The sequence below is a fragment of the Cardiocondyla obscurior genome, linkage group LG03 (assembly GCF_019399895.1).
Source record: "Cardiocondyla obscurior isolate alpha-2009 linkage group LG03, Cobs3.1, whole genome shotgun sequence".
In the NCBI taxonomy this organism is placed as follows: Eukaryota; Metazoa; Arthropoda; class Insecta; order Hymenoptera; family Formicidae; genus Cardiocondyla; species Cardiocondyla obscurior.
This window is the reverse complement of record NC_091866.1, coordinates 4,862,419-4,881,749: the sequence shown is the minus strand read 5'-3', so window position 1 is coordinate 4,881,749 and position 19,331 is coordinate 4,862,419. Positions and strand designations below refer to the sequence as shown.

Here is a 19,331-nt window from a genome sequence, read left to right as displayed (position 1 = left end):
ACAGTTACTAGCAAAACTGCAACGCCGCTGAAGTTCTCCACTTTCTTACTTCGTTCATGCCGATTGGTAAGTCACATAATTTTTTTTTTTGTAGTTTGTAATAGTCTCTTAAAAAATAGCGCGCTCACAGCATAGTTTTTTCTAGTTAAATAAATTACATATAAACATGATTGAATTTCGGAATATTTATCTGCGATTTCTCCAGAAGTTAAATCATCTTACTAAACATAAATTTATAAAAATTTTTTAACATTTTTAATAGTAATAACTTTAAAAGTCTATTTTCACTCGTATATATATTTTTTTCTTAACGTTGTAAACGAGTGGCGGGTCATTAATTAAATTTGGTTAGCACAATCAGGAGTCTTCATTACTCGAGCAAAATCAAGCTGACATATGAATGAGAAAGCGATTAAATTAGAAACTAGCTATTTCTCTTGGATTCGGTATCCCCGAGAGCTCTGATGCCTGCAAAGTTCAACTCTGCTCGCAACAGAAGCATCGAAAGAGGCCCATCTATGTGGATACGGAATATGTAAGACACGCGCGCACACGTGGGTTACTCCGGTGTACTACGGCGAAGCGCGGCGTGTAGGTCGGCAAATTCGTGAATATTCAGTGACTCCGTCCGATCTTCTCTGGGGCGGGTTTACGACCCTTGGTCTCGCTTTTACGAGTTCGTCAGGAAGAAACGACTTCGCGCCGAATCGACGAGACATCCTCTCCTCGTATCGTCGTCGGCGCGCTCGTAAGATCGTTTTCCGTCGACTGTGAAAATTACCTGGCAAAAAGTCGAGGAGTGAGACTTCGGAATTCTATTTCATAATAAATAACACAACTGAAGAGTTACGTCGTCGAGTAACGCAAGCGTCGGAAAGGTCAGATTGCGATACGAGCTGACGCAAGTAACTGATATGCGCCTGTAGTTGTAACAGTGGTTATCATTGGTTACGTTAATACGATCACCGTCAGTTAATTTCCTTCTCGTTATCTCGATATGGCAAGATTTATCCCTTCGATTATTTAAATTAATATTTTATGTGTATCGTTAAAATATAATTGAATGGCAATAGCTCAGACGTAAAAACGCCTTTCGTTTGAATTAACAGAAGAAACATTTTATTATTCTTCGTGGAGCTATAAAATGTATCGATTTGCATTTGAAGGCAAATACCGATCTCTCACGTCCGTAAAGGGAGCATAAAATTAAATGACGTAATTTAACGCGAGCATTTTTATTATTGGGTTATTACTTAGTACGAACATTTTCGAATTTAATAAATAAATTGTAATCAAAATTTTGCACGCGCACACACACGCTGACAGAAGAATGTTATATTATTTCTATCTGTAAAAATTGATGTGACGTCTGAATTAGCTGATAATCGATTCTATTGCTGCCGTTTATTAAATCTGTAATAAAAAGAAAGAAATATAATTTATATACATATTTCTTTTTATTACAGAATGGATACCGTACAGTATTCGTACAGTATAAATTGTATAGAGGTGAGAGAAAGAGAGATAGAGTGACGGACAGGTAGCCGGGGTGGAGGGAGGTAAAGGTGAGCGGCGTATGTGCCGCGCGCGAGCTTCCCTCTCTTTGTCCTTCACTAGCGGTCGAGCGAGAAGCACGTGTACGAGAGCCGCGTTACGCACATACGCAGCAGCCGCGTTATCCGTATAAGTAAGTTATATCCTTACATTTACGATCGTGATTCTCTGAGGCGAAGTGTTATACAGATAATTTTACTTAATTATCCGGACTTTTGTTGCAGGTAACGCAGCGCAAGGACGAAGGTCAATCTCTGGAAGGAAGCTAGACACTTTAATCAGGAGGTCTGATATTTTGAGAGGAGGAAGAGGCCTCGGAAAAGGCATCGTGCATCAATGGAGCAACTCCAAGAGTAAGAATTAGTCTTTTGATACACAGAACTAGTAGCTTGTCGTAGTGAAACATTTATTTTTAATTACGTATTTGTAGAATCTCTACAATTAATTATATATTTCTTTTTGTTACAGATCAACGCAGCTGCATTCACCGCCGTCATTGAAAGTGCCGTCACCGCCGGTATTGATAATTATACGAACCGCAGCCGGTTCGTCGGTCGTTCCGGGAGTTCGTTCAGTATTCGGTCGCAATTTTTTGACACGATTTTATTTTATACGCGAGTGCCGGACAGAAACGCGCGAAAGTGATAAGTAATTTTCGCGAGTAAAATCACGGTCGGGGTGTTCGCGAGTGACTTGTGCGCGGAAGGATGACTCGACACGTCCCATCTGAGAGGAGGAGCAGGCCCGGGACGGGCATCATGCATCGGCGGAGCAACTTATAGGTAAATATCAATTTTTTAAATTAAATTAAAAGAAAAATCTTTTACTTTTTTTTGTTAAACTTACGAACTAACTGGCACGTCTACATTAATATTTTCCTCTTTATGTTACAGACACCGGCAGAAATCCACAACTCCGCTGACGCTCATGCAGATTGGTAAGTCGCATGATTTTTTTTGCGTACTTTGTAATTGGGGCTGTTAAAAAATAGTGCGCGCATAGTTTCTTCTAGTATCTTAAATTTTCTAGGTACATATCTTTTTAAGATCTTTTATACTATTTTTTATTTTTAAGCAATCGAAATTTTGCGTATAAGATTGACAAAAATAAATGTATTAAACGGAAAGTTTAGGCACAACTCAAAATGATAACGCGTTTCTGCCGTTCTCGTCGATGCTATTTCGTAGTTATAAGTTAGACAGCGCATCCCTGGGGTCATCAAATATTCGCTAAAGATACTCACAACTACCAAACTTGTATCGCGCTGTCCACATCAAATATATTTCCCTGCATTTCATTTATGTTATTTTTCACGTTACATGTCAGTATCGCGGCCATCGTGCAAATTTAATATATTTAAAACTTTGTTCCAAAGAAAGGCGTAATAATATCTTTTTACAAAACACGCCTTGATCTCGGCGATCAGTGCAAATCGCTGCATCGGAATTCCCTTTCGACGTTACTTATAGAAAGCTTCGTCGTCAAGTTAAAACTTTCGCGTGAAATCAATACGACAGTCTATTTTAAGGCCTAAAATAAAGTGATATCGATTTGACCAACACCCGCAAATCGTAATAATTTGATTTAACCAGATTCTAATTTTAAATAGCCTTAAACTACATGCTTATTTGTTCTAAATGCAATTTTCATATATGTCTATGAAGTTTAGTTAAAATAACCTTGATGAACGATTTTTCTCGGAGGGTAGGGACTACTAGCTCCGGCCAGAGAGGCTTAATCATAGATTTAATGAACATCGGCAACTTGCTCGTTACATCCATGTCGCCTTATCATAGATCATTATCGTTAGATATGAGACGTCTCGTGGCGTGGCCGAAGCGACGAACAGAGCCGATAATTGTTAAAAAATGACGGGAGACTTTGCACTTTTAGCGACTGTCATCTATTCTTATTAGGATCAAAAAATATTAGTCCACGTGACCTTCCTCTTTCCGATCCGCGGGATTTCGCCTCCGATGCAAGATTATGTCGATCGACCTGGTTAGCCGGTCCTACTAGAAAGGGTTTTTAAGCAAAGTTCATTTGCGAAGTCTGCGGTAGACAAAATGGATTATAGGCTTCCCTCCTTCTTCTCCTCCTCCTTTATCGTTCTTTTTGATCGAAGGATATGGGAGGAAGAGAGGGTGAAAATGCTTGCCGTTCCACAGTATAAAGAAGTCGAACCCAAGAAGCATCGAGAGGGCGGAGACGAAAAGGGAAGTCCGAAGGGATCCCGAGCTGCGAGAGAGACCTGTCGATACCGTGACGTGACGAGTGACAGACTTTTTTTCCTCGGCTACTCCATTAACATCTCATTATGAACACTTCGGCGGCCTCGCGCCGCTCGGGCAAAATATCTTAAGTCGAGTTCGAACTTCCATTAAAATATCTGCCGAGCTCGGCGAGCCATCGTCGATCGCGCGAAGCGACCGGAAGCGTTTAACACGAAACCGTCGCACCGAAAGTGTTGGTAGTATCCGGAAAGTGTTGGAGGAGACAGTTTTTTGCCTCGTGCCCTTGCTCGCTTCTCTTTGTCAAGGAATCGGCGGTGACACGCTGGCGGTACAAAAGAGAAAATCGGATAAACCGCGCGAACGTGACTTTTTTCCTCGAGCTTATCTCTTCGAAGATGCGCTAGGTAGGAACGAGGTACTGAGAAGTGGAAAATTCAAAATGTGTTATCTTCTATGAAAAGAAAATATGGGACAGTCGGAGAACGAGGTATTTTAGCGTTTCACGATCGTTTATATATTTATTAAGTAAGGTACAACATTCATATTATTTCTTTTGCAAAATCGGTTGTTAACATATGACATTTTCATATCGTTATTAGGCTTACGTTAATGGACCTAACATATGTGGAGTAATGATATATTTTAATGCAGAATTATTGATTAGATAGTTTGTTCTATTATATCGTACCACCTGTGCCAACATAAATGACGATTAATATCACGGGACGATATATCACACCTGCTTATCGATACCGAATACCAATCATACTTGCGCACAAGCCCATTGGCATTCGTTTTCGCACTATTATCATAACTATCGTCGCTGTCGAAATGTCGTAGCTTCTAGTTAAACTGTGGGCGCTATTAAATTAGGAGACGTCACAAAGCATGTCCCTTGAATGCTAATGGAGTTAGCTAACTCGGTCTCTCGAATGCTACTTAATCGCTTTCTACAATTTCCATGCGTATTTACGGTAAGCGAGATGCGCTCTATCGCGTCGCGTCGAATACGAAGTAGTTGAAGGAATCTTCGTTAAATGTCCCTTAGATTTAACCGTTTAAAACTGCTTTTTTTATTTTACGTATCGAATTATAAAAAAATTTTTTCTCTCAAAAATAACGTTTTGATATCGCCAATCAAAAATTTTTTTAAATTAATATCTTTAATATCGTCGATACTTGGGGTCTTTTTAAATTAGAATTTTTTTTTTTCGCGTAGATACCTCGAGTTCTGTCGAGCAATAAAATTTATTAGTCGAGATACACTTGAATGCTAATTCACTACAGTCGTAAGGATTATGATCAGCCTAGAACGTCTACAGGATGTCGTATAAGTGCGAACGTAATTCGTTCTTTGTGCAAAAGCGCCCTAATATATCACACTTCGCGACGCAGCTCTGCGCGAAAGGGAGGAAGTACAGAAACGTATACTCTCCACGGAAAAGTCCGCAAATGAATTCAGCGGAATTTCGCCGTCGGAAATTTTATGACCGAAATTAGCATATTTATTTTGCGCAGAACCGGTTGGAGAATCGCGAGGCATTGCGAATTCCAAGCAAGGGTCTCTTGTAATATTTTTTAATTGCCTTTACAAGGATTGCGTTTCGTATTTTGTTTTGTCCTTTGTTAACTATTCCGAGGATGGCAGTGCTTCTCGCGACGGAGAAATGAAATCACAATTGTAGATCACGTACGATTGTATTAAGATTTTTATGAAAATGTCAGCGAAACATAAGGGAGGAAGCACACAAATAATATTTCGTTTGCAAAGTTACTTTTTTTTTTTTTTTACTTCTCAAGAATTTTTGAAACGTATAATAACATCGTATCAACAGTTGCAACTCCGCTTCTCTCGCTTTGTTGCAACGTTTATCTAAAATGTGCGAATTTTGCGGCAAACAATATAAAGCGGTATTGTTAGAAATTTAAAAAAGTACACCGGAGAAACAATAACATCCGTTTGGCAATAATTTAATAAACAGGAAGAAACGTGAATAAAAAATAGGAAGTAGTATGCGTTTTGCGCATATCGATCCCGTCTTACGCATGAACGAGTCATTGGGCTCAGGTCGCTCGTTGAGCGCGCGGCAAGGATACCATTTCCTCGAGAAGAGGAAAGAGAACGCTATCTCGAATGCCGGACTATCAATAATAAAACTGAGTTTACTGCCACGGGGAAATAGCGTAGCCGTGCCCCGCTATGCCGTCGAATATTGAGAAAGTAGCAAGAAACACCTGCGCAAATTGAATGCGTTAGACCCCTCAGGCCAGGTAATATAGCTCGGCACTTACACCGTATAACTTTGCAACACAGCGCAGCAACCGAATGCCCTGCAACACGTTTTCGCGCATCCGTCGCTTCCTTTTGTCTCCACATTTCTCTAGTATTCTACTTGCGCCTGGTAAAATTTCAAGATTATTATTCGCATTTATCCGCGGTTCTTATAAATTTCGCGTCTATTTCGTTCCCAGTCCTCGCTTTTCGCTATACTTTTTTCACGAATTGACCGAAATATCTACGATCAGGACTTGTAGCTGCGCTGCGATCAGCGACGTTTGCGCCTCGCGCGTTGAATCGCTGATAATTAATGTCAAGGATGCATCTTAAATTTTTTAGCTCGGTAATGATCTTCGTAGATGACTTTCCGCGCGATAGTCGACGAGATATCCTACGGATCCGTTTGTTGCCAGTCGAAAAAGAAGCGGCGGGCGCGCGACTCCACTCGATCTTCGTGCCTGACGTGCAAATGCCGGGGTTAATGCGACGCGCTCCATTAAAGTCGAGTCCCTATACCCCGGAACATTGCTAATTACACGTGGTGCGCATAGTCCACGCCCGGCAGTTAGCCTCCCTCTCATCGCCGACGACGTTTCTCCCTCCGTCGCTCCTTCCGCGAACATCGAGCTTGAGCGGGTCTCGTCCTTATTACGAAACTGTACATGCGATACAGCGCGACCCCTTCTTGCAAGTTGGATTCTAATATTAATAAATTTGTGCGCTGCTCGCAAATGCGTGCAGCCCATATTCGCTATGCGACGACGACGACAAAGACGTCGCGTAGCTTCATTAAGCGACGCCGCCTCTGGTGGTCTTAATTCTCTCGTGATGATCTTCTATTACGTGATAATATCTCAAGATAGCAGCAGCGTATTATCACGCGAATGCGTAATTAAATACTATTTGCGAGATCTCATTGAACTTGGATATTAAAATAGACAATCTCGTTGTAGGCACATACGTAACATATAGAAAATCGATTTACGACGACGACGACTATATACGGTAACTGCTTTTAAGAACTTGCCTCAGGAACATCCCTCAACCGCATACCCTTCCATTTCTACCTTGTCCGTCCGTTCCTTTATCAGCGACGTAACCACAAGCATCTTACGAGCGGTTTTCCTAGGTTGGATCGGGCAAACCAAAGGGCCATCTCCCGGTATCAAGAACCTTGATACTGGGTCTAGGATCTTCCCCGAGCTGGATAATTGCAAATTCCATTTAGACGACACGTAACTGCCGCGCATCGGCCGTGAGGGTGCATTAGCGATCAGGCTGATTGCACTTTTACTGCATATAAGTAGATTTTCGTTAAGAAACTCTTAGAGTCACAATTAATTTGCCCACTATTAGATACAAGTATTTTTTTTCTTCTACAATGATTAAAACGTGGAAATTTTTTAAACGCAAGTTGTATGCCTGTCGTTACGTAAAATTATAAAAAAAATTAATTAACGTGAAAGAGTATTATGAAATATTATAAATTATTTTATGCAACGATTAAATACATCTTTCGAATTAAATTTATAACTTTTTTTTTTTTTTTTTTTTTTTTTTAATTGATATTTATTTTTTTTTAATACTTGAATATTTTTGTAAAACATTTCCGGCTTAAAAGTTTCCTTCCCGCTTTTAATTCCTTCCCGCACAGCGAGTTCTCCGCATAACGAAAATTAAACATTGAGCCGCGAACTTGGCCCTTATTTTTGCATATCCGAATCTATTGTATCAGGAACTAGACGAACAGATTGAAAGCAAGACGAATCGAGCCTCCATTCGATTAACGATCGAACGGCGTCGAGTGAAAGTCGTAGCCGCAGTCGTCGTTCCTCGATCTTTAGACGTTCCGTCGTTGCGACGCGGCGTGCGGAAACTTAGTTTATCCGGAATGGTTATTTATCCCCACTATCGTCTTCTCGTTCTGCTAGCTATGAGAAGGAACGAAAGGAGTAACTAACTATACGGTCTTGAGGGCTTGCGGGAACGAAAAGTGAGCAAGTAGCTAGGGGGAGAGAGAAAGAGCTTTGTTCCCGTGACGTCATGATGGAACGTGTCTCGTAACTTTTGCTCAGGAAATTGGAGAAGTATTGTGATGCAGGACGTAGCCTGTCGGGGCCGAGAGAATCGAGGGGAACCTTCAAACTCCTTTTCGTCTCTCGGCAGAAAATCGTACCGAGATATCTCGCAGGATGGACGGACATACGTCGCGGTAGATGTCTTGTAGTTGTAAATACACGGCTCCTCGCGTGCCTTTTCTTTCTTAATAAAGCGTATAACTAACGTAGCTTTTACGCCAACAGTTTCAACAGAAAAATCTTCGGATTATTGGATTATTTTTGAGGCTTGCTTGAATCGGAATTTAATAACGACGACGATCTGGAAGCTCGAAAATGATAGTTAGGTCTCGGAATCAGCGTAAAAATATACTCGAGTGTCGGACAGAATCGGTCTTTTGTTTTAAAGCAAGACGCTCCGAGCTCTGTGAGATAAAAAAACGTAAGCAGAACTCAGCGTCGAGCTCGGGGTTTCCGAGAACTCGGCGCGAGAAGGACAGCGACAATCGGACATATTCCCGTCTCACTTTTTTTACTCGGATCTCTCTTTTCCTCCAAGGGCCGAAATCTCTGACGATCACTTCAGTCTGGTTGCGGAGATTCGGGCGTGAGGACGTGTAAGTAATCGCTCCGCAATTACGCGTATTTTTCGACCGCGGATAGGAAAGTATCGCATACGAGTGTGCGTCGTCGTCGACGACTCGAAAACGAACGATCATAATTTCCACACCTGAGCTATTCCACTCATCGTTTTGAGGCTTGTTTCGTGCGTCGAAAAAAGCGTTCCGGAACGACAAGGTTGCGTAGTGAACCGACCGCTAACGCCACGGAGCGTCCGACGTGTATTACGTGTATTATTCCGCGCGAGAAGGACAGCGACGATCGGACCTATTGCTGTCTCATTTTTTTACTCGGATCTCTCTTTCTCTCTAAGCGCCGAAACCTCTAACGGTCAGTCCAATTGCGGAGCCTCGGGCGTGAGGACGTGTAGGTGATCGCTCCGCAATTACGCGTATTTTTCGACCGCGGATAGGAAAGTATCGCATACGAGTGTGCGTCGTCGTCGACGACTCGAAGACGAACGATCATAATTTGCACATCTGAGCTATTCCACTCATCGTTCTGTACTTCGTTTCGTGGCTCGAAAAGTGCATCGGAACGACAAGAACATAGCGGGCCGGCCGCTAGCGCCACGGAGCGTCCGACGGGTATTACGTGTATCACTCCACCGCGATCGGGCATTTCCGACCGGCTCGCTTCCATTACAATTTTTTTCGGCCGGCTCCGGCGATTGTCATTGTCGGTGCGCGGGATTTCGTCAACAGTAGTTACACCTCGCTCGTCTTTTTCGTCGCGGCAGGGGTTCTCATTCCGTTTCGGGCAAGTCATTTTTGATGAACCGGAGGAATACAAAGTGCGCGGGGACACGTTTTATTCGCCGCTTAGCTTAGATTTTCGGCCTTGTTCATTCTGCCGACGGAAATCGAAAGACCGAAATCAAAAGTAACCTCACTTTACGTCGCAGCCAGCTTTTTTGCGCCGAGATTGGACGACTCGAGTGAAAGACCGGGATGAAAGTAAGCAACGCGACGAATATTGAGAGGACAAATTTATTCGACGGATGATCGTTCGTCGCGTTTCCTAATTTAAACCGTAAATAATCGTCGCGAGCAGGGTAATATAGTGTCAAGCGATTTCAAGTGCTACACGTCAGGATAATTTGGATTACTGTCTTCTATTTTGGATTATTGTCTTCTATTCTGGATTACTGCCACGGAAGCAAAAAAGAAGGGAAGGAAGGAAGGAAGGAAGGAGGATAAAAAATACCCTGCCCTAACCTAACCGAGAGCTACAAATGTAAGTGAACCGGCAACAAACCGTCTGCCGTAGATCACGCAATTGTAATTATTGTTAAGAAATAATAATTAATTAATGTCCTTAAATATAATAACGCGCGCGAATTGGGATCTCGTAAAAAAATAGCACGCGTTACGCGCACGCATAATTTCTTTTAGTAATTGATAAAAATTAGAGGATACATACTTGCGGATATAAAATCGATTTCTGTTAAATGTACTTCGTAACTGACAGGTATTTTATATATTTACATCGACACAGAAATAGTTTAATAGAGAAAGAGTGGCATGCTTCGACGTTGTTCGAGCATTCACAATTGCGTAAACGAATCATTTTAATGAACGTTTGCAATTTATCAGAAAATTGATCCAATTAGACGGCAGCTAAAGCTGGCTGTATTTTATATTCGGATATCGAGCCGCGCACGTGCCATAGTCGTATTCCAACGGCGCGCCACATTTGCACCGATTGGCAATCCATTGAAAGTCAAACTAACCCATCCACGACATTTAGATTCTAAGGAGGAGGCGTTGCACTTGGTAATCCGAAACTTCTGACTCTCTCCCACGATCTCTGCTTCATCTCGCGTTCTCATTCCTCCACCCTACACCTCTTTTCCTTGGACGACAGGGTTCATCTAAGTTAAGCCCCGCTGATTTGCATTCTTCAGCCAAGGGCATTCAAAGTTCGATAAGGCAATAAGTGTGAAAAAGTGATTCCGTGCTTGCCGCTTAAAGATTGCAAGAACTTATCCGATAAGAAATACACGTCGCGTAACGTGGGCGAAATAAATCATGTCTCATCCTGTCTTGTCGCGAGAAGTAGATAAGTTTTTTCTTTTTTCTTTTTTTTTTCTTTTCTTTTTTTGCTTGGAATATAGTGCGCAAACGCGATATCTCATCGATAATTAATTATATAAATTTCGCGTAATTGTCCGGCTGTTAATTACAAATGTAACTTTAAATTGAATAAGTAGTAAAATTTTTTTACATTTTTAGAATTTGAGAAAATGTTATTTAACTTAATAAAATTACAATTAAAAATTAAACTATACGATAACGGACAGCTGTTGTAAATTAAACTGGCTATCTCTTCGCTAGAAACTTACTCTATTGTTCGGGGGAGAGGACGAAGTTGAGATCTTATCTTTTACTACGCCGTAAATGGGCGCGATCTTTCATCTTCAAAGAGGCAAGACCAACTGTCCCTTGCGCGACAGTTCACACCGAGACCGTCCATCCGCGAGGCGAAACGAGGTGTCGTGCGAGCACTCGATTTCCGCCCCGCGGAAACCGTTTAGTGCACCGACCCACTCTACTAGTAAATCGGAAAACTGTCACGTTCGAAAATTGACATTTTTCTAGGTAGCGAAGTAGTGTCGAGCAGCCGCCTCGGGGCTATCACAGGGAAAGTAGAGTTTATGCCAACGTGTTGTTGCAGATGATGGGGAAAATGGAATTTTGACACTGTCTAAAGTACGCTTCCTTTACTTTATCCTTTGCTTTCAACGGTGTCTTTGATTGCATGCGCGTTGATAAATTGCGTAACGACGATTGCTCGGGAGGGCTGAATGCTTAGGCAGCCACAGAGGAAGCACGTTTGCGAAATTTATCTGATTGTGAAACTTCGCATAAGCTCGTCTCGTGAGACTAACTGGTTGACGATGTCGATAGACACGTGTCAGCAGGGTGATAACTGTGTATCACAAATTCTCATATTCCCGTGGTTAGATAACAATCGCGTGCGATCTCGCGTATGAGTACAAGTCGTAAGAAACTTTCACGTAGAGAGAAAAATTAGCTTAGTTTGAATAGTTTCGTCAGGACTAAAAATAGCTCGCATGTATGTGAATAATAAAAGAAAGAAAATGTTTTACAAATGCATTCAATGCGGTATAAGTTTTATAAAAAAAAAAAAATATGGTTATAAGACGGAAAAGGTTGGTTTCTTTTAAGACCGCGTGCTTATTGCAGAAAAAAAAAATACAGGTAATATGATTATCAAGAAAACTTTTATTGTTCTCGTACGAATCAAGTGTGTAACTATATATCACCCTGAAAAATAACAAATGATAATAAATTGTTCGATACTGCGAAATGAAAAACATCAGTTTGCTTTCAGGCCGTAGCAATAAAACATTTCGGGTAATCCTCGTACGAGCAAAATATATAGAAAAATATTGGAACGTAGATAGAGCGCAAAACTCTGTGATTCCATCATATTGTACAAATTCTAAAAATATAATTTTCGTATAGTAACTTCTGCGCATATTAATTAAAAAATAATAACTTTCTCCGATGTTAAATTCTATTTTTTTGCTTATTTATTCGTAAAGGTACTTTGGTTTGTAGTTGAATTTGAAATTTTCACGTCGCTTACTTTCAATTTTGCAATACATTTTTTTTTTGCCACAAGCCACCGCCCGCTTAAGAAAACTTCCGTTATCTTTTATCTTTTTTTTTTTTTCTCTCTCGCGCATGCATTGCAATTAGGACCCTATCTCTGCATCTGACATTTTCTTTGCGATACGATATCAAATGTTTCGTAGATCTTAACTAATATTATCCGAGCTACATATACGTAACTCCGTGACAGTGTGTCGCACTAACTACTTGTTGCGGTCAGAATTGTTGCAACGGCGTTAACTAATCCCCCGTTGATATTTTTCGCAGCGCGACGGAAAAGTCGCGGCCGAGAAACTTTACGAGTAGGATGAGTTCCGTGACAATTGCGGAAGTCGAATAGAAGGAGCGAGAGACAGGGGAAGTCTTTGCAAAAGTTTCGAGGTAGTTCTTCATTGCCGATATACTTCTCCAACTTGATGAAATTCGATTTCAATGGGATGACTGGCTCTGTCGTGATGTTTCCGAGATCGCGCTATCATTGATAGTTAGACGACAAAAATCTAACTACGTGAAATTTTATTAATTTCAAGAAAAACTCAAATTGTCTCACTAATCTATTAGTATTTATTGAAAAAGAAAATCTGTATTCTTATGAAATTTTTTAATGAATATTTATAACCGATCGATACTTAAATAATCTGATAAAATTTTATTCGCTGTTTTTTGTTTTCTTCTTCAATTATCAATGATTTATTTTTAAATAATAACGTAAATCTTAATGACGTTTTCCTATTTTGAAAATTTTAAGCTCTCTAAATATTTAAAATTATACAGTACTAAAAACTGAACATTGATTGATCTCGTACGGATAAAAATGCATTTGCAAAATTAGCGTTTTATAAATAATAAATAGTCTAAAATTAAGGATGTTCAGTTACAAGACAACGTTAACGCGATACATATAAAATCCATTTCCTTTTTTTTACGAGATCGAGCGAAATAAGCACTATTCTGAAACGCCAATGTATCAAAGACAGTGATATTGGAAACAAGAGTAAACTATTTTTCTCGTCTGTTCCGTCCATATAGGGTGTATGTTTTGTCAATTTAACATTGTTTAAAAATAAATACAATTGTTATCTTGTTAGCTTTTATTTCTGTGACAACTCAAGAGTCTGAGTCAATTAGGTATAAAAAATTTTATGAAATTAATTTAAAATATATAGATACTAACTTCTTGTAGCGTTAGCAAATTTAAAAAAAAAAAAAGAAAATAACGATAAATTATGACAACAATTAATAATTACAATAATAGTGTATTATATTTTTCTCCGATTAGTTTAAAATATTTAAAATTATTATTTAAAGACTTTTATGCATTAATACTTGTATCAGAAAAAGAATTCGAGACACCCTATACATGTGCAACTCGGCGTATCCTATCGGGACGGTTCTACGAGTTTTCACCGACTTCTGGTACCTATTCTTCGTCGTTTGCTCGTTTCTTCCCAGCGTAGCATTTTTTTCTTTCGTTTTTCTTTTCGTTGGCGCAACGAGCTAACCCTCTTCGGCCACTTCCGTCGATGTAACTGCTTCAAGTTAAAACGATCAACTCTTTCGCAGAATCTGTCTACATTTTGGCAGTGACAACAATAAGAACAAAAAGATTTTTATTTTTGTACTCACTTTGTAAAGTTTTGAAACGGACGTAATTGCATGATCTAGACTATGCAAAAATATTAAAGGGATAAATTGTAGAGAACGGAATTAAATTCAGTAGTAAATACTTATTTTTTTACAAACTTTTTTTTTTATATACAGTAGAAATATGTTTAAGAGGTACAAATATTTTTTTTTATTTGAAGAAGAAAATAACTTTGCCCTACACTAAAAGATTTACGAGATATAGACTTTCTTTTCGTTCTGAAACTTTCTATTTCGAGTTTAATAGAAGCTATGTATTAAATTAGACTTTATGTTTTCACATTCTCTGAACTAAATGAATATGAGAACTTGTATACATAGAGAAAAATAAAAAAAAAAAAAAGCAAATCCTACAATAAAATAATTTCAATAAAAATTTTTAAAACGTAACAACGATCTTCAAAAATATATCAACTAAGAAATAAAATATATATCTCTATTATATGTAATTTTTCTATTTCTCGCATCTTGATTTATGTCGTGTAAAAATAAATTAATAAAAAAATGAAATATTGAAGCCATTTATAGTCGGGAACAATATATTTTAAGAAGTTAAAATCTAATCAAACTAAGAAGTGTATATTCTATTTTGATGTATGTTACTATTTTATATTTAGATTTACAAATTCGGATTTTAAAGATAAAATATTATTTAAACGTGCCTCAGTTATATTTGTTACAAATGCAATTACACAAGAGCTCAAAATCTTGTGATTATATTGGCAGATTTTCAGTCACGTATCGGGCGTCTTAAAAACTTCTTATAGTTTCTATCTTATTCGTTCGGCGATTGGCGTATTTCAGTAATGGTAAAATTGTTGAGTGAAGCGTTTTAATCGAGAATCGCCGAGGAAACTTTCAGTGCCATAAAAATTTATCCCAAAGACGTTTGGCGCGAGAAAGTAGGTAGAAGAACAGAAGGAGAGGCGGGGCAGGTAATTGGTCGATGCAATTCTTACGTAAGTTTGACTATCGCACCGTACAAATTCCTATTCGCGTGGCATGGAATGAAAATTATAATCCGCGAGCCCGACTACGGCAGATTTACATTCTCTCTTAACCGCGGTAGCAAGAAGATTTTCGCTTAAAATTCCAGGCATGTTTACCAAGCATCGTTTGTTCACAGTTTGTGAACGATATTATTTTCTACAAATATTAACATCTTCTCTTTTTCCCCTGTTTCTCTTTTCCTTTCTCCGCTCTGCTTCTATATCTATATATCGCATATATATATAACTTCGAAAAGGCATCTTTCTCGCTCGATCACATTATCTTTGAATCGCAGTCGTACTATCACGATATTCGCGTTCTTGGCAATGTTGGAAAACTAAACGGCAATGGACTGCCGGATATTTAACTCTTTATTGGGTCGTGCTTCCCGGGGGCAACAAATAACTGAGTCAAGTTTTATCGTCGAAGGAACAAATAAGAGATGCGTAATTTATAAAACGTAAAAGAAGGAAAATAAGTAAATACAAATACAACAATCAATTTTATGTATACATATATAATAATTTTATTTGCCACGTAAAAGCGGGTACTATATTGAAGCAGAAACTTATTTAATGCAATATAATAAAAATTTTTTATAAAAAATTCTTAAATAATTGGATTCTGTTATACATGCAATACACATATGTATATTGTATTGTATATTTATACATATGTATAGATAGATATATATATATTTTTTTTTAAGACTTGTCTGTCACATAATTTTTACTTATGTTCCGATTCTTTAATTTGAAATTACGGCCGTCGAATCTGTCCTTCGTAAAAGATCATTCCATACACGTTCCTTCTTACGGGATAGCCAGGCGGCGGATATACGTAGTGAAATCGAAGGCACCGCTAACGAGATCCGCGCGTGGTCGATGAAGAAAGCAAGCAGAAGATCGAATCACATAGGAAAGGTTGGGAAGTCGCTAAATGAGAGTAAGCGCGAGGAAGAGTCGCGGAACGAACGAGCGCGAGAATGGGGTGGTTTAAAGGCGAACCACGTAGCTTGAAGAGGGTGGGTCTTGTACCAGAGTGCTGAACGGAACGGGTGGCGGAAACAGGGTTGGAGGCGGAGGATTGCAACGGTCAGCAGAATCGGAATGCTTAGAACCTCATATAACGGCCACTCGAGCGAGTTGAAACTGTCCGTACGTACAGCGCTGTTCAGCGATGCTGACCAAAAGAGCGTGGTGCTCGTTATAAAAACGGGTCTAATATCAACGTCACTAATACGATTACGTAAATAGCAGATAGCTGTAGCAATGACTGTCAGTTAAAGTGTTTTCTGTGGCATTTGCCACGTCTTATTTCTTTTTTATTTCCAAGTAAAAGAAAATATCTTTATCTTCGAAATATTACTACTTAATTTTGAATTCGAAATTTTTAAAGTATTTACAATAAATGATATTTATAGAAATTTATTCAAAACGCATAAGTCTGTAATTAGTTTATAATTATTAACGAAATAATAATGCAATTAGATGATATCGTATCGTAACACATTACGATTAAGTCAGTCTTAATTCTACTTTCGATAGCTCGGAGTACGCAATGCGAATATGTAGATAAGGCAATATCTTTTTTGGATAATACTATATTTCACGAGGTATGTTGGCGGTTACACAGTTAGGCGAACGATTACATACGTGCGCGTAATGTTCCGATGGAGTTTGCGGCACTGTCTGCAGGAGTTTGCACGGACTTCTCTTTCGCGACTACTTGCACCTCAAGATCTAAACGTCGTCTTTGTCAGTTCGCATTGGTTGACCGTTTCCACGTTCCATCGAGTACGTTAGCCAGAGTCATGCCGATAATTAGACCATGTCGCACGTAAAGAAACCACTCCTTGCTGCAATCGCCGCTCCTCTGTTGCCCTTCCTTTTTTTCATCCTTTTTTCTCTCTTTTTTTTTTTTTCAATTTATGTCGGCAAAAATGATATATTTTAAGGTACAAGGATTAAAGTCGAATAATCTTCAGATTCCGTAGGTAATACTCTTCTCTCAAGTATAAAGAATATTTACGTAACACTCCTGAAATACGGAAATTTTTTAAGTGCCCCTACAGAAGATTCCTGAAAACGTGTTCTCCCTTCACAGAAGTTTCCGGCTCGCAAAAGTCACAATAATTCCACGCATCGCGGTGAATCAGGGCTTGTACCGGCAAGAAAGCGAATTAAACGTTGTTCTTCCTTCCTTTATGCACAGCTAAACCGTATTCTTACTTCAACAGCGTGTAAGTCGATTCGCGGTTACCGCAAGAAAATTCCACCCTTCGCCGGTTTATTCTAGCGAAATGGAATAACCCTCTCCCCTCCCTCCTTCCCTCCCCCCGCGAAGAAAGAGAGAGAGCTAAGGGGGGTGAAAGGGAGCACAGTATGCGCGGTATGCCGCCGCTTGCAAGAAACACTTGCAAGTATTAAACTGCATAGCTGCCGGCTGCACGTTCGTAAGTGGTCGCATTACAGAGACAGCGGGCACCGGCGAACGTTACAAACCCGCCGTCGGATAGTTTTGGCGGCAACTCTCGCGTTATCCCGCCGCCGAAATCCGCGAAGGTCGAAGTCGGAATTACATTCCACCTTCACTTTTCGTAAGAAGGTCGAATTGCCACAATTTTAGCAAAATTTTGAACGCCAAAGTCGTCCTTAGGCTACGATATTCCGTGCCTCGTATTTTAAATCCCGGTTTTTCTACTGCGGAGTTTAAACATAATAAGAAAAATAGATTCCGAGCTCGCGCGTCCGTCTGTCGTGAAAATTAAGATCGAGGACACCTCGGTGTCCCGTGCTCAGGCGACTGGAATTGTATCCGTTTAACGAGCATCTGGCATCGTTCGGCGAATCGAAATATCTGGTTTCTCGAACGATGAGCAGGCGCGGCTCCAGAAATCCCCCGCAAATTTCGTCGGCGTTTACATCCACCGCGGTCATTCCGTTTCCGGGAGGAAACTTCGCGGATCCGCCTAATCCTATTAGCGAGGACACCAAGCGCTTTCCTGGATTAAACGAGCGAGACGGGTGGGACGGAGCTCGTTTCTGCGACCGCTGGGGGGGAAACCTACGAGCATTCGCGTATAACACGCGCGAACGCCTAGCTTTTCCGATCGTGAACGCGGCCAGCATCTCTCGATGCTCCTCTGCGGCGAGGACTAGGAAAATTGCCGCTTGAAAATCGAGAAACTCGATAACAATGCGTTACGATATTTATCAGATTAAAATAAAGTTACGGCGAAAAGATCGCTGCCAAATCGCACTATCATTTTCCTCAACAATGACGGAATATTTCGCAGTATAGAAAGATTTATTCACGCGCTATAAAGTAAGATGCGAGCATTTCGCATTAAATTCTCTTTTTCCCTTTTGATCGCCGCACAACGGCGATTCGCCGCTGTATCGAAAACGGCCGGCGGTATATCGAGGAATACATCCGGTATTATTCATCGGCGCCGATATCCGCCGTCGCGGTGATCCCTCTGAATATACGTTATCCGCTTTTATCTCCTCGCATAGCCATACCGCATATCCCGCCGCGCGGTCCATACTTCTCTGCGAATGGCCGTTCATGGTCATCCTGCAGCCGCGTCACGCTCGGCAGTTTTAGCACGCGTGTCCAATGCGGGATACGCGTGCAAACGTTACGTCGCGTCGACGCCAACCGTCAAACGTATGCCCCGCGAAACGCCAGACGAAAAGGATGCAAGGGAGAGGGTGGGCGGTGGAACATGCAATTTTCACGCTTTAGCATTTCCCAGCGCAATTACTTTCGAGAATGACGAGCGCCCTTCCGACGTCCCAACAAGTTCCGGCAATCGACAGGGAGGGAATATCGCGTAAAAAATGAAAGGGAGGTGAGGAGAAAAGCGAATGGCGGAGCGTGCCCGTAACGTAGCTGATGAAAACGAGTTAAAACTCACGAATAACCGGCAGCTCTTTGCGATTTGCCACGTTCGTTATGGCTCGCGAGCTTAAATCTCGCGGTTTAATTGGACCGCATTCCGTGAAAAAAATCGACATTGGGGTTTAATCGCGAATAATATAATATTCGAGTGGAAATTAATTTCCACCGTTACTTAATAATTAGCTGGCCAATTCGCGGTTCGTCTCGTGGCTGTCTAGCACTGAGTCAGAAATGTAACGCTCGAATCGTCCAAGTACCACACGATTATTCCTAATTAACGACGAGCTAAAAAAAGCTGGATAATATCTAAACGTTTTTCACCGCGTACTAGTCTACTGTTTTGTTTTGATCTTACGCAATGCTCGCTCGACTGCCGAATTCGCCGGGCAAACCGGTTCTTGCTGTC

The 19,331-nt window shown here is 40.4% G+C and overlaps 1 protein-coding gene and 1 long non-coding RNA gene across 6 annotated transcripts in view; one reads left to right on the top strand and one right to left on the bottom strand.

The window, feature by feature from the left end:
• Positions 1 to 4,857, top strand: part of LOC139101394 (uncharacterized) — a 99,347-nt gene extending 94,490 nt beyond the window's left edge. The window contains exons 7-8 of one of the 4 annotated variants that reach the window (XR_011545543.1): positions 5 to 1,687; positions 1,779 to 4,857. This is a non-coding gene — a long non-coding RNA (uncharacterized lncRNA). Of the gene's footprint in view, positions 1 to 4 lie in introns of all 4 variants that reach the window. The other 3 variants (XR_011545544.1, XR_011545542.1, XR_011545541.1) reach the window with 3 other exon arrangements.
• Positions 1 to 19,331, bottom strand: part of LOC139101392 (lachesin) — a 111,876-nt gene that overhangs the window by 62,318 nt on the left and 30,227 nt on the right. The gene's annotated exons all lie outside the window — the stretch shown is intronic.